General features: G+C 40.1%; 1 protein-coding gene across 1 annotated transcript in view; it reads left to right on the top strand.

Moving 5' to 3' along the window:
* The window catches only part of PPARGC1A (PPARG coactivator 1 alpha), a 368,736-nt gene that overhangs the window by 98,815 nt on the left and 254,141 nt on the right, over positions 1 to 15,780 (top strand). The window lies entirely within an intron of this gene.

Genomic DNA, 15,780 nt, shown 5'->3' with positions numbered 1-15,780 from the left:
TCCACTGATAGGCCCACTGCAATGCAGAAGGTGTGAACAAATAAACATAGTAACATATAAAAAATTGTATCCCTAAATTATCCAGGGAATCCTTGAGGAGGGGGAAAAATCCTTATTCACAGAGAATCTAAATTAGCACTATCACTTAAACAAACTTTCTTTGTGGCAAAATAGTTCTCTGTGACAATTCCTTTTTTTGCCAGGGATTTAAAATCTGGGCAGCTCTAAGCCCTGCTAAACAAAATTCATGGCTGTACATCTTAATAAAGCAAAGAAGAGTGCACAGTGTGTCAAACAAATTCACCTCCTTGGTGTAAGCGTGAGGCTGCTATAAGGGCACGTGGCAGCGGGAGATCCAGATAGGACCCTTGATGTGTTAGCAGAGCGTATTGACTTTTATCAGTCCTTTTGCCTGGTTTAAAATTGATCCCCTTAGAAAAGTTAAATATCACCTATGTTTGTAGATTGCTAGACAGCTATTAAGATAATGCTTTTATAAATACAGATGGTGCCCTTATCAAAATTACATGGCAGTAAATAGATGCCAGTAGAAATAATATGACACTTTGATTAGCTAATAAAATGAAGCACAAATAGAATGGGGATGCTAAGTTGCTCTGACAGTTTTCATACTGTCTTATTTATTGCTCATTTAGCTTTGATAAGTTTCTATTACAGTTTTGGCTTCTTAAGCAATTCTTTTGAACTTTTAATTTTTAAACAGTAATCTGTATTTTATTGACTTGGGTGAAAAATCCTCATTGTCAATAAGCTCTTCATCATAATAGTAAATGTTATAGTTCTTTTTAAAGTAAATTGATAGGCCAAATTGCATAATGTAAGTTGTGGAGATAAAAGTAGCAAAGAGAGTACCAATTAATGTTACATGGAAATTATTGATTAGAGCAAATTATTGCTGAAAGTTTGGCAAGCAATATTGGTTCAGTGATTGGTGGGTTTTTATGCCATAGTGAATGACTTGTATCAGGGCCTTGGATGACAACAGGAAAATGTTACAGGGGGACTTTTATGCTTTGGGAATAGGCTTACACTGTAGTGTAAGTACTTCAGGCAAGACACTTCGTTGTTTAAAACTGCATAGCTCCATCAACTTCAGTGGGATTGAGACATGGCCTGTTCACTTTTAAATCTGCTGATTTTAGATGTGAGGAAAATACTGCCTGTCACTTGAGTCGTATTGGGAGAATGTGTTCATTGATGCACTTCTTGGGATGGTTAATGGCAGTGATAATCAAGAAGCAGACAGCAGTTGAGAAGAGTGCAAATGGTATGTGGGTCATTAACATGATCTTACCAGCATAATGCTGACCAATATTTCTGCCTTTTTGGTACTTAACAAACCAAAAGCTTGTTAAGTTGAAAGTAGAAAATGATTATAACCTGCCACAGTTTTAAAATCTTTCTAGAAACTTATGCTTGGCCCCACTTTCTCAGAGAGTACAACGCTCAGTTTTGTTCTTTTCTTGTGGCCTGTTGCTAGTATTAACCCTGTGGTGTAGCAGTGCTCCCAGTAAATGTGTTGAGCTAGATCTCCTCTTCTGCTTCTGCAGAGAAAAAAGGTCCCCATGCCCATATTCCTATGCACAGAGCATTCCTCTGCACCTTGTGAAGCAGCAGTGCTGTAGTTGAACATGACACCCAGTTCTCCCCAGTCTTACTCAATAATTACTGCTGTGATGGTGTCACTCTGCCAGTAGCCAGCAGTTTGACATAACGTTCAGGGAACCAATTGTCAGCCAGATGGAAAGTGGGAACAAGCATCCCAGCTGTCACACTTTTCTGGAGCCACACTGAGCATCCCAGTTGAGATTTCTATAGCCCAGCTATAGCTCCACTTGCCCATAGGCACAACAGCATTGGCTTCCTGTCTTTATAGGCCCTGCCTACCACTGGGGCTGGGCTTGGGGGATGTAAATTTATCTTCTCAAATTTGGACAGTTGGTGTGAGGAGGATGCACAACTTGTGTAAAGACTGTTGACTGAATGGAAAGTTTCCAGCTGTTGCACCCTCACTGGGAAGTGTCACTGGAAAAGGTAAAGGCATCTTAAATTATTTCTCTCAGGCTCCCTGCCATCAAGGTTCCTTGTCAGAGGTTTGGTTTGGGATGATGAGGGCATTTTAACCTCTGGTTAATCCTGTAGATTTAGCCCAAATGTTGCAAATAGCTCACTGTTAGAGAGCAGGTGGGACACATACTTAGTTGTCAGATGGAAAAAATCCTTTTAGGTGTCCAAGTCTCAACTGTGTGGACTTAATGGAATCATCTTGTTGTTTCTGCTTTCACTTTTTGTTGTAAAAATTTAAAAACCTATTTTCCAAATAAATAAATGTAAGAAATCCCAAACCATAACAAACACCCCTTTCAGATTTCACATGTTTATGGCTATATTGTCAACTTGATGCATGAGGTTTTAGCTGTGCAAATCCCTTTAATGCAAGTGGGAGTTGTACAGCTAAAGATTTATACATTGACTTTAGAATAATATTGCTTCATCTCTCCTTTTCTCTCTTTTTTTTTTCCTTTTTTTCTTGCCCCCTACCGATTCCCTCCCCAGATTTCCCCTATTGCTCTTTAATGAAAACCACAGACTAATTCTGTGCCTCTCTTTCTGTAGTGAGAAGCAGGCATGTTGATCCCTTCCTACTCACTGAACAGGCATAAGTCCAAGGGAGTGATATGTGAAGGTAGTGATAATATGTGAGTATTAAGGTTGTAGTGAAAATCCTTTATCTCATCAGTGATTTCCATCCCAAAAAACCCCAGAAGTGTGAAACAGTCAATACTGCAGAACGCTATCCCAGTGAAAAAATAATTTTTTTTTTAAAACAGGTTTTTTTTAGGATGACTGTGTCAGCCTTTCTGGCTGAAATTTCCTTTGCTGCTTATAGGTAATGTGATTGGCACAAACAGATGTACATAAATCTTAACATTTCAAGGAAGATCATGCCATATCCTATCTATATGACAGGGCAGAATTTGAACAGTCTTGTGCTAGCCTGTGGGCATAATGCAAATTCCCTGGGCTGGAGAGACTTGGTTTTGCTCCAGAATTTCAATTGGTTGTCATCTCATTTTTAAAAAATGGGCTCCCTCCACACAGCTGGGTTATAGTGGTTTCCTTCCTTATGTCAGGAGGGGACAAGTGACCTAAGCATTGAATCCTTTGGGACTGTGAACAATAAAACCCCCTTTGTCCCCAGTTTATATTAGAAAGTGCATTCTCTCAATCTTCTTTTGTCCAGAGAATTTTCATTGCTTCCTAGTACAAAACTTGGGAACTGTTTATTGTCCATGTAGGAGGATGTGTTGGCTGGGTGTGTTCTTTTTTAATCCAAGGGAAAAGGCAGGAATTGTTACCCTTCTGGGTAGGGGTGATAATCCTACAGAGCCCAATCCCTGTCAAAGCGAGAGTACAACCCAGGTGGAATTCAGAATACTGTAAGGAAGGCATTTTGCCAAAATGTTTGTCTGCAGAATGGCAGAGATTAAAGCCCTTCTAGCTCTGATTGGATTACCATGGACCAGAAGCACTTTAATCTCTACCACTGTGGCTTTGGGGGAAGCCAGTGATTGAGACATGTGGCGGAACCATGCTGAAGAATTGGATGACTGCACTTAGCTCTTTAATCTTCTAGTCCTGTGGCTGTTGTAGAAAAATATTTAACTGTTGCAGCAGAGAGAGAAATAGGTAGTGAGTAGTTATTTTACCTTTTACTATGTGAAGAAAATAAAAATTGCACCTTCTCCCCTCTAGAGTTGTGGAAGCAGCCTGTGTGCAATTGCCTGACTCGGAGCAGCCTGAGCCCCTGCTCAAAACACAGTGTTGGGTAAGCTGGTGGTTGAGATTAATGTAAGCACATAATAGCCAACACTGCAAATCAAAGGTCTCTGAAACCTAGTACCATGTCTCAGACCAGCAGCAGATGCCAGTGGAAGGGTATTAAGACAGAGTATATTTAAAGTGACTTTTTTTTCCCCAAGGCTGACAATAGTCAGTATTTTCTGGACACTTCTTGAATAATTTATGTTTAAATGCTCTGTTTTGTGCATAAGAAAGGCTGCAAACAGAGCTATTCAAAAACAATTCCAAGTATAGATATGCCCTTTTAGAGGAAGGAGGAACATAGAAGCATGAAATACTAACCCCCAGTTTTGGATTATATAGAGGTCAGTAAAGAGATAAGGAATAACAGCTAATAATAAATGGGAATCTGAGCAATTTCTCTTGCTCAAGTCTCAATCAAGAAGGGATACATTTAGTAAAGAACATAAGATATGGGTGAGGTGGTGAAAACTGGTGTAAGAGTTGTGACCAGTGGGATACAGGATGCTGTGGGACCTGAAGGGTGTCCTTCTCTAGTATGTAAGGGTCCCCCACACAATTTCAGCTTTATGTACCTAAATTATTCTGGTGTTTTTACATCAGACACCCCCAGTTTCCCAGTGAAGAAGCTGGGGGTTGCTGTGAGACTGAGGAAGTCTCTAAAATCTGCCTGTAAGGTTGGGCATTTGTTAATAGAAAATAGTTCCGCATAAAGAACCCTTCTGGCTGGCAGTTTCTTGGGCTTCATCAAGAGCAAAAGCCTTACCTCCTGACCAGCTTGAGCTGGCGTGGCAGGGCTGGAGAAGAAGCAGTGGCATTCACCTGTTTTGGGAATGGGAATGAAATCTTTACAAGGTTCAAACAGGAAGGAAAGTTGTGTGGCTGTTGTCTTCGGTGGAGCTTAGGCCACCATAAAAGCACAACTCCCAAAACCAGAAGTTGTCTTAGTTCCCATTATCATTTAGCATTAGCAGTCTGGTCCTTCAGTGAACTGACTGCACATTCAGCCTTTGAAAAAGTATGGACAACTTCAATTGGAAGTGTGTCTAATACCATGTAGGTGTCTTTAATTTTTAAATGATTCTTCAGACTAGGAGAGTAAAGCTGTGTAATCCATATGTTTTATATGCTATTGTGCCAGCCTTTTGTGGTGAGAAGCTAAGTATTTTTGTCATTTTAGTTAGTTTATATATGCTGCTGTTGGTTTGCTGGCTGAGTGAAATGTCTGATGTGTCCCACCCCAATGTCTGCATTTGGATGCAGAATGAAGTGAAATGAACCCTATAAGCCAAACACTGAGTTCCTTTCTGTTCTTTTATTAGCTTTTACTTGGCAAATTCTAGTGGCTTTTGTATAGAGAACATAACATTGCAAAAACAGTGGATGTTTATGGAAGGCAAAGCATATCTTAATAAATACAGCATAGATGTTATGAGAATGGATGCTCTTTCGCTAAGTACAGAAGCTACATATGGTGCTGATAGCAAATGCCATATGTTTGTAGAAGAGGCTACATTTGCACAGTGCCTTTTTCTCAGACCTGCTAATCTGTGAAAAATAACAATTCTGTTTAATACTCCTGGTTTTGGCCTCTTGGTTTTATCCTTTAATTTCTGTGAAATATATGCAGTCAGAATGAATCTGGACATGTAGGTCTGCGCTCACACCTCTTCAAGGCCACTTAATCCTAACAGTACCCATCTGAAATGCCCCTTACTCTAATCGTGGTGCTACAGAATTAGACTATCCTTTATATTGTGGTTCCTGATACTCCAAATCCTGGGTGGCCCAGCTCCCTGATGACACAGCTGCCAAAGGAAAGTACTCATCCATCACCAGTGTCACCTGTGGCCTGCTGGCAGTGATGCTGTCACAGCAGACATATGCTTGAACTGGGCTCTCAGTCTGGGAAAAGATTTGGATCCAGGTGTCCCACCTTTCTGTTGCCATTACCATCAGTGTATGGCATAACACAGCTACTGACAACATCTCCTCTGCTAGATGGTCCTGTGTGGAGCTGCTGCTGCTGTTGTGTTCAGAGGACAGGAGTAGGTGCATATGCTCAGGAGAAGGTTCTGGGCTGTGGATGGAGGTAACCTGGTGCCTCTTTTCAGGGAGTTTTGGAAGGGGATAAGGCTTTGAGTATACTCAGCAGTAAGCTTTCCTCTTTGGTTATGCACTTGATATGAGTCTTCTGAGGTTTCTCACACTTTGGTTCTCTCTTGAGGTTGGCTCCTATGTGCTCTTGGGGTCAATGTATCCACACCTGTGTTTCAGGTTCCCTTTTGGGACCAACTTTCTAAAAATGTATGCCTTGCAAAGCCTAGTTGTAGGTACCCAAGCCTTTTGTGGGATCCAACCCGCATCTTAAACCTGCTTAGTTAGAGAGCTGATTAGGTAGCAGCCATAACTCAAATGAATGCTCCTTCCAGGAATATCCCTGGCTTTTTAAACTAAAGATGCTTGGATTAACTAGATCTCTCTCTGACTATACCAGTCATAAATGAACCATGCACAGCCCCTCATAGTTCTTGGTGTTTTTAAAATTATTGGTTTTATTTGTTCATCGGAGAAAAGCATCTGAAACCATTGTGTAAGTAATTTAGTTGAGCAAGCTTTTTAGCAATAGGCAATAGAGGGTTAATTCTTGGTGTTGTCAGCTGCTTTCAGTTTTAAACACGTTTCAGATTCAGAAGACAGCCATATAGAAAAGAATGTTATGTTAATGTGACAGCAATCACAGACACTGCTATTGAAAACTCACTGTTGCTCTCCCCTCCAAAATTAACATCATAACCTTATGTCAGTGACTCACTATTATCCTAATACCGGTTTTTGGATTCTGTCCAGTCCCATTAGATATCCCTGTGTTGATTGCTCTGTTACTGGTGAATGTTAATTGCCTCCAAATCTCAATGGAGTTCAAAAGCTTAAGGAAAAAAAGTACTGACTGGTAGAGCTGCTAGTTTTATTAACAGGCAAGTAAATAATAAATCTGTTCAGAGATATGAGTGAAGTGCCTGAGACATGAGATAAAACCAGCTGATCTTACATCTTTCTTTGCATGTCTGTCATATGTTAGTAATTACATAACAAAGTACAAGCCATTCCAACTTTGAACACTGAAATGGTATCAGTAGTGCCTGTCCACAGTGAGTGTACTTTAAGCGGTAGTCAGGCTCCATGTCATTCCCGTTAGGATTCTCATCTCCTTGACATTAAATAATGCCCCTTATTACATTTTAAGATGCTTTTTAGAGTTATTGGGACTATTTAATTGAAATGATGATGTCAAAACAGGGTTATAACAAGGCTTGTCACATGTCATTTAGTATTTTTTCCTATTCCTGGTAATGCATATTAATTTTGATTTTTTATATAGAGAAACTGCTTTTCTGCTTTGCTTTGAAGGACAACTGAGATCTTGATTACTTCTTTTTTTTCTTCTGTATATTTTAATCATAGAGTTTTAAATAAGATCCTTGCATACTCCCCCTTTTCGACACCAGAAACCACTAGATGGAAAATCCCCAGTGTAATCCCATTGTGAGTTTGCTTCTTGTAGCATGTTTTCTAGTTTAGGTACCTCTTCTGATAGTTTTTGGTTTGTAAAAAGGTTGATAGCACTTACAGAGCAGAAATAAGTGATGTGAAGGATATACTGTAATCACATACTGCAGAATAATTACATATTTTATATCACTGGTTTTCAGTTGGTTGATAATATTTAATCTCCTAGTAGAGTTCTGTAATGACTCATTTTAGACACTGACCCTCTAACTTCATTTCAGGAATGAAATATTTCCTAATCCAGTAATTTCTGTCTATGCCATCATGTCATGTAGATAAAGAAAAGCAACTCCAGGCCCCCACTGCTAGATTGCTTAACCAAAAAAAAGTCAGCAGGTGAATTGCTTGCTGAATGCTAGGCTGAAATCAAATGCTAGCTGAATGTGTTATGGCTATATGAAATCTGTATTAGGGTAGGTAAAGTGAAGTTGCTATTTTTGTTATTTTGAGTGATTGTTAGGCTGTTATAATGAAAAGCATACCCATCTGATAGGCAGTGTGTCCAGATTAACGTGAGTTTTTTAAGCAGTGTAAATATGATTCAGCCAGCGGTGAAAAGGTGAACAGAGGTCACAAATTTCAGCCCCACAAGTGTGGGGCTCACTCCAGAACAAAGGAGGTGAGAGAGAGAAGCAGGATAATTAATAGTATTATATTTTTTGTGGAAATTAATTTGACAGGCAAGTAGTGTTTATTATTACAATACTGAGCATTTGAATCTTGCCCATGTTTTCACCGGGAGTACTAAAAAATATATGTAGCAAATGAGCACAGGGCCAAACACAGTGTGTTTGGAAGGTCTCTTAGGTAAAGATGGTGGGTGACTGAAATAAGCTGGTGTAGCCACACTGAATCACATAACTAGCTGCCAGGATCTCACAGCTTCTGAGTGTTAAGAGTGTGGCATTCATTTCCATGCTGAAAATGTTGGTCACGATATTCTCTAGCTGGTCAGTATCTCTCATTGTGAAGATAACACTTTTCCTATGAAGCCGTATTTCACTGCATCCCTCTACTTCTCTTCCCATTTTTGAAGAACTTTAGGAAAAGGAAGGACTCTGCATGTTATATCTTGTAAACAATTTTGCATCTCATTTTTCATTTTTAGAGTTCACAATAACACAGACTATATGCTAAGGCATGAAAAAAGTGATTGAATAGAAGATTATTTACTTTTTATTTTGCCAAGTCAGTATTTTGTTTTATATGTATATAAATGTATTCATGTTTATTATAAGATTATATTACTGTAGCTGTCCTGTAGCCCTGAAGCATGTGCTTGTTCCTGATGTCAAAGGAAGTTTTTCTGTAAGTGGGATAAAATGGGGTTGTGCATGTTTACTGTAGGTTGTGTGTCACAGATCTAGTTCCCATTTTCCTTCCTGGATTCAAGTAGCCCTGACATCTCTCTCTTTCCATGAGCCCTGCTACTAAAAAGTTCTGGCTGAAATGAATTTCCCATTTCTGCCGTGTCAGTGCTGGCCAGAGGAGAAAGTGTGACTGTGCATGCAGCAGGTAGGGTAACAAGGAGGTACTGCTCATTTCTGCCTGCATTTCTTTACCATCGCACTGTTAGGTGTGAGCTCAGGTCAGGGACTTTAAGGAAAAGCCTGCCCCAGGCTAAAAGGGAGGACAGTGGCATGTGCTGCTTGCCAGCCATTAGGGCATGGAGATGTTATACCAGTTTGTTCAGTAGGAGTTTGTGTTTGACGCTTAGAAATTGTGTGCTTTCTGCTGAGTGCAGTCACTGAATTCAAGCACTCTGCAGTGCAATGGACACTTGACTTGGTGCAAAAAAATGAAATAAAACCCCAGGTGTGGTAGTTTGGTGTGGGTCTAATTGAACTTCGATGTAAACATCACCGCCCTGCATTTGCGTAAATTATTAGAGTGTATGCTAGGGATTAATTTGGCCTGGTGACTCTGCTAAGATGAAATTCTTTGTGTGCGTGTGAATTTTGGTGTCAAGAGAGGGGATCACTGTTGCTGGAGAGTGTTTAAGAGAAATAAGCCAAAAATAGAATAATTTCTATAGCTTAGCAAAAAAACCCATGGAATCATAAAAAATAATCAGCTGTTGGAAAGAATGAATTTTGTGCTCCTAATTTGCAGAAATCCCAGCAGTTGCTACTGTGCCCAACGACTCACTAATACAATAAAATATAATTACATAATTAAATACAATATAGGATTTCCATAATAGGGAACTTTATTTCCTTGTCACAGTACGGGAGTTGCTGTGGTTGAAGCTCATAGTTTGGCACTGTAACTATTATTAGATGCAAACATATCACGTACTAGGCAGGATTCTCCTACAGGGGCACTTCCCAATCTGGGTGAAAATGGTTTGCTGCACAGAGTGGAAGCTTTGTAGGAGGTTGCCTAAGATGAGGATGAGGAAGTATCTTGCAACCATGTTTTGCTTTGCTAAAACAAATCTTCTTTCTCCCACTGCTGTTTGTTTGGATTGGTGCCATCTGTCTTTTGCTAAGCCCAGAACTTGCTGGAAGCTTAAATTCAAGCTAATGAGTAACTTTCAGGGGTGGAAATTTTCTCAGAACCTGATTTCCCATTGCTGATGACAGCAGAAACTTGAATAATTAGAACTACAGAGACAGACACTTAAACTTAGATACAACAGTCTCTATTCAGGTGAGTACTGTCCATGTGAAACAGGATCAGTAATCCTAGTTTTATTGCCGTATTTCCATTTGGACAGTCATTTGTGTGAAATTCTGCATTATACAAGACTGGTTTGTTAGCTGCAAACAGTAGCAGATACAGTAGAAAAACATCTGGATCCAGTGCTGGGCAGTGTTATCATGAAAGGTAATCATGGAGGTGCAGTCCTTGAAGCTTCTAGAACCTGAATGCGTAAAGCATTTTTGGAGTTTATATGTTTGAGGAGAGAAGGAATTACCTGGCTTTTAGGTTGTTTGATGTTGTTTTGTATAAGATAATGAAAAAGAGAGAGACTAGGAATTAGATTAGGAGGAAGGAAATGAAGCCATCTGAGCTGTAATAGAGTGTCCAAGTAATCAGGTATGTACCATCATGATGAAAATCAGTGTCTTTTTGTGTTTGACCATATGAACATAAAGGCTAACATGAAGTGCTGTGTTGAGATGAAGAACTGTTTTGGTTATCTGCAGGGCAGATTGGTGACAAGTAATGCCACTGGTGACAAGTAATGTTGCTAATGATTTTGCTCTCAGTTTATCTTTCGATCCTTTTGTTCCACTCAGGCTTCTGCTCTTGTGTCTTTCCACTCTGATCGGCTTGCCTTCATTTATTGCAGTTCATCAGTGCTGTAGTCCTCATCTCACTAAAATCAATGGCAGATCTATTACTGACCTTAGTGATGCAGGAAAAATCCCAAGTCTTGCTTATCCTAATCAGTCAGATCATCATCATTAATTTAATGATCTGAAAATCCATCAAAACACAGCATACTTTTAGTTTACCTGCTGACACACAACGCACATAATCCGGAGCCTTCAAGCAAAAGTTTGTATTCTGAGTTTCTCCCTAGCCCATCAGTTGCCTTGGATGTATTTTAGCTTTTCTGAAAGTCAGGGTTTGAAGAACTGTAGACTTTGAGGTTGGCATGTTCTGTTTGTAGGCTACAGAATCTACTGACTTTTGAGTAATCTGTGTAGATGTGCGTGTAGAGTACTTTCACAGTCATAATCTTGAATAGTTCAAATTTGATTATGATGAGAGATCCTGTATTTCATTTATATGTAAAATTAAAAGAAAATACGCAGAAGCTAATCCTATTCAGAGACTGACTCCAAGTATTTCTGAGCTAAAATGTTTGTAACATAGAAGTCTTATTAAAATTCCTATTTCTACACATTTTAGTAGTAATTTGGTTTAAAAATTGCAAGACTGTAGTTTCATTTGACTGAGAGAAGAATTATGAGACTACAGACAGACTAACTGCAGTTTTAACAATGCTAAAATCCATTATAAATCAGAAAAGGAGGGAAAAGTACACATGCCAGAATAATTTATTTGACAGTGCTATTGAATATACATACAGCTCACAGATTACGTGTTTCTAGTACACTAAAAATAAGAAGGCTAAGCATAGGAACATTATTTTTAATATGAGGATGCAGTGCTAAAGAGGAGAGAAGGTTTTGTAATGATAATCAGGCTGCTGGAGCACCATGGTATACTGGCTCCTGTTTATGCAGACTCCTGCACCAGCTGAAGAAAAAAAGAAAAGAAGGCAATGCAATTTGCATCTCTGTATATTTTCCTTTTTTCCCCCTCCCCCATCTTCTTATTAGGGAGATCCTCCTAACATGTTTTTTGAGCTGTTGCTTTCCAAAGTCCAGAGTCAGAAATGTGAAGCCTTAGGATGGATTAGAAAACGTGTAGTGGCTTGGCTGTGTCCTGCTGGTATGGTTTGGTGGGGATGTGGAGTGAGAGATTGTCTAACTGCTTCCTGTCAAATCTGAGGAGTGAAAATGTAGCTGTTATCCTGTCCTCTGAATTCCTTGAAGGTCACTTAAATCCCAGTGGTCACTATTGGGGTGTATTTTGGGAAGCAAATTTTGTATCAGGGCTTAGAAGTACAGCTGTCATAGTCTGTAGAGGTAAAGCTAAATGGATTTCATGTATGGGAACATGAGCTGGACATTTTTGATGTCTTTATGAAGTGGATTTACAAAATTTGTTTGAGCTTTCTTTTTGGCTGTCAGTGATAGTATATGTCTACCAATAATATGCTTCTTGTCATAGTTATTTTTTCAGGCAAAACGCTGGTTCTGTAATGTTAATCTTTGCAATATTGCAGTTACGGATAAGGCTATGATGGCTTTTTCCCTGAATGAGTCACAGAGTCTGATCAAGGTACAGGTATAGCTGGCTTCTTTATTTGTATTTAAAAACTCTGTTTAATAGGAGCAATAATAAGTATTAAGCCAAAGATAATTGTGCTCATAGTTCAGTTGCAATTGGTTGTCCTGAAGGACTGTGCTTTGTAACTGTGTGCTCTAACTGCTCAGAAATGCACTGTTGTGTATTACTGCCTAATTGGTGAACTGTAATTGCCTTGTATATTGAGAACTGATCTTAAAAGTTAATCTATGCTAGAGTCAGGAAGATTAATTGGGGCAATCACCATCCCATAGATTTCCAGTAAAGTGACACCCCCTTAAAATGGTTTGCTGCGAGTGCAGCGCAGTCCAAAATGAAAGACGGACGACACATGCCTTCCACATGTGCTCTCTCTTGTCCAAAAGCTTGTCTGTAACTCAGCATACCTTCACCACATACCTTCTGGCCACAAGATTTTAGAGGGATTTTGACTGAGAAAAGACACACAAGACTTGAATTACACTTTCCTAGGCAAAATCTGTGATCATATTGGTGGAAGCTATAGCTTCTGTCCCTTTCAGATTTGCTGTAACCATGTGTTTTGATTTGAGGGAGGTTCTGTTGGCTAGTTTATAGCATGCAGGACTGAGACCCACCCACACTTCCACACAGCTGTGTGCCTGGAGGATCCTTGCGGTGAACTGCTGATCACCTATGGCCTGCTGGCCAGGCAGTGCCTGCCATAGTTCGAGTTGACAAGCATTGCCCCTAAAACACGTCTTCCTGTGTTTGGTCGAGTACCTTTTGATGCCCTGAAGTTGGCTGCATAGGTTTCTCCAGATGCTTCATAGCTGGCCTGCACGGGCTGAGTAGTGCAGGTGGTGTGGGCAGCAGTGCGCCCTCGTCTCACACTGTGCCATGGCCAGTGCTGTTTGCACCACTGGAATACATGGTCACAGTTAAAACTTGGTGTAAAACAGAGTTTCTGAAAGTGCAGTGAAAATTTTACATTGAGGATCACCTTCACATAATTTAAAATCCAGCCCTACTATATGTTTCCACTATGGCAGCTGAACCATGGAGATGCAAAGCTAAAGGATGTTGGATCATATGGCATTGGGAGGATATGGATTCATTGTACTGTAGTGAAATGTCACATTCCAAAAGGTCCTGAAATTGGTAGTCTCCATGTCAAGCAACACTGCAGTCTCTGTTCACATGGTGCAAGTCCTTTTTATGTGATCTATCCTGAAGTAAGAGAGCTGTTTCTTTATTCATGACTATTGCACTGCCGTCGCAGCATAGAGTGGAACATCATTTGATCACCTTGGTGTGCATTCACTACCTGCTCCTTGGTGGAGTAAAAACCTTTACCTGAGTGAGCTGACCATGGGAAGCTGACTAGAATTGTCCTTGTCCACAGCCTCTTGTGCTGGCTTGGGTACTGCTTAACGTAATGCGATCCAGCTGCTGAACTTCATAAATTTTCTATTTCTAACTTTCAACTGCTCTTTAGAAGAATCTTGGCCTCACTCCAGAGCTGACAGGATGTAACTGAATATCAGGAAGTGAGGTGCAGTCTGGGCCTGGCTGTGGAAAGTTGGAGATGTGGAAGAGGGCTGGCTCAGTGTTACTGGAGCAGTTAAGTGTTCCCAGTGCTGGGTTTTAGTGGACAAGACCCATTGTCAGACCTCTTGTCAGGGAGTCATTTCACCTCCACTGCTCATCCGCAGGTATTTCTTCTTATTAAAGGAATTCAGCAAAGGATAAGGGCAAAATCTGTGTTGATAAAACGCTACAGGTTTCTGGGACTGTCATCTCTTCGTTGAAGGTTTGGTACTTGCTCTCCTTGAAGTGTGCGAGCACATGGGGGTTACGCTCGGAGGAAAATTTGCATGTAGGTCAGTGATGGTGGTGCCTGGAAGGACCACTGTTGGCCATCTGGTTTGATCCATAACATAAACATACTACATGAGCTCACCAGAATCAATTCATTGTTGTGCTAGAGCCTCTCTCTTAAGGAAAATGTTGGATACTGAAACTGCCCATGATACGCAGTGTACCAGAGCCTGGCGTAGTCACTCCAGCAGCTAAATATCCATAAAATTATGTCAGGTGCATCCTCAGGTCCTCTGTCAGCCAGTGGATTCAAGAGAAGGGGCAGCCCAGAGGGAGGGAGAGGAAACCACTGACTTCTACAAATAAGCCAGTCAGTGGTTGAATGGTGAAGTCCTTGCAGCACAATGCAGGCATGAAAAGGTAATGGAGATTCTCCTGCACAATGGTTTCATGGTTTACTAAGCAGCCACCACTGCTCCAAGGGTTGGTGGACTTCATTCATCTCTTAGAAGGATAAAGACCAGTGAGCAGACTGCAACCTCCCTGCCACACGTCAGTCTGATTAATACTTCTATCCAGAGTAGAAAGGGAAATGAAATAATTAAGTTGTTGTGGAAAAGCTGAGCCATAGGTTACAGTAAAAAAATATCAGTAAAAAAAATTTCGTGGTGAGGTCTACACTGAATAAACCTTCCCTGGGTCCAATTCATTTTGCTCACCCAAGAGGAAACAAGGGCATTGTGACTGCTCTCAGTTGCTATTTGGAATATAGGGTAAAAGACAATCTTGAGAGTGGCTTGCTGCTATGTTATTAAGGATGTTGTATCTAATGGGACCTTGTACTTGCAAGACCTTGAAATGCACCAGTGCCTTGCATGCTGACTGCCAGTGTGAGGTGGGGAGGTCTGCATGGTCCAGATTTTAATTTTTCACTTTGATTCTTGTTATAAAGGCACAAAAAAGAGATCTCTCTGTATCCGTAGCTTGTTTTTTAGGCCAGGTAAACTTAATCAGTTCATGGGCTTCCATAAACTCGTAAGATTGTGGTATAAGTTATGTAACCAACCATGGCAAGGTTGTCACTTGTCATGAGGTGTATTTGGATTGACTTTTTAGGTGACTCGGATGTTAAGTATTGAGTTTTTTCTGAGTTGTATTGTCAGGAGAAAAATTGATCTTGAACAGCTGGTTAAAATGAAATTGTATCCTCTATTAAAATTTAAATGATCATTTCTGAATAAAAGTGACTTTTAAGTGACTTGCTCCTGGCACCATGGTAAGTGCTCAGTTTATTTCTCTCATGAAGACCACTTTTCTATTAGGACACCATATAATATAATGCCCATTTAACCCTTTATAGGCCCTTCTTGGTGTCTCATAACCCTTATAATTCCAGTTTTGTGACTGGCATAAAATGTTCTGGTCCAGATACATAAAGGACTGCATATGTCTTACTCCTAGTTTCCTATGCTGGCAGATTTTTTTTTTTTAGAATGGAAGTGTAGTGCTACTGGCTTTCTGCAAAAGCAAGAGAGCTTGCTGGTATCCTAAAAAAGATGGACTAGTATCTGTTTGGAGTCTTTAGCTGATGGGTACAAAATTGTGGGTTTTACCAGGTTTTGATGATACTAGCAAATATATGTAAATAGGGTATAAAATGAATCAGCTGCTGTTCAATAAAAAAGCATCATGTTT

The sequence above is a fragment of the Corvus hawaiiensis genome, chromosome 5 (assembly GCF_020740725.1).
Source record: "Corvus hawaiiensis isolate bCorHaw1 chromosome 5, bCorHaw1.pri.cur, whole genome shotgun sequence".
In the NCBI taxonomy this organism is placed as follows: domain Eukaryota; kingdom Metazoa; phylum Chordata; class Aves; order Passeriformes; family Corvidae; genus Corvus; species Corvus hawaiiensis.
Note: the sequence above shows the minus strand (reverse complement) of the source record. Positions and strands in the feature narration are given on the sequence as shown.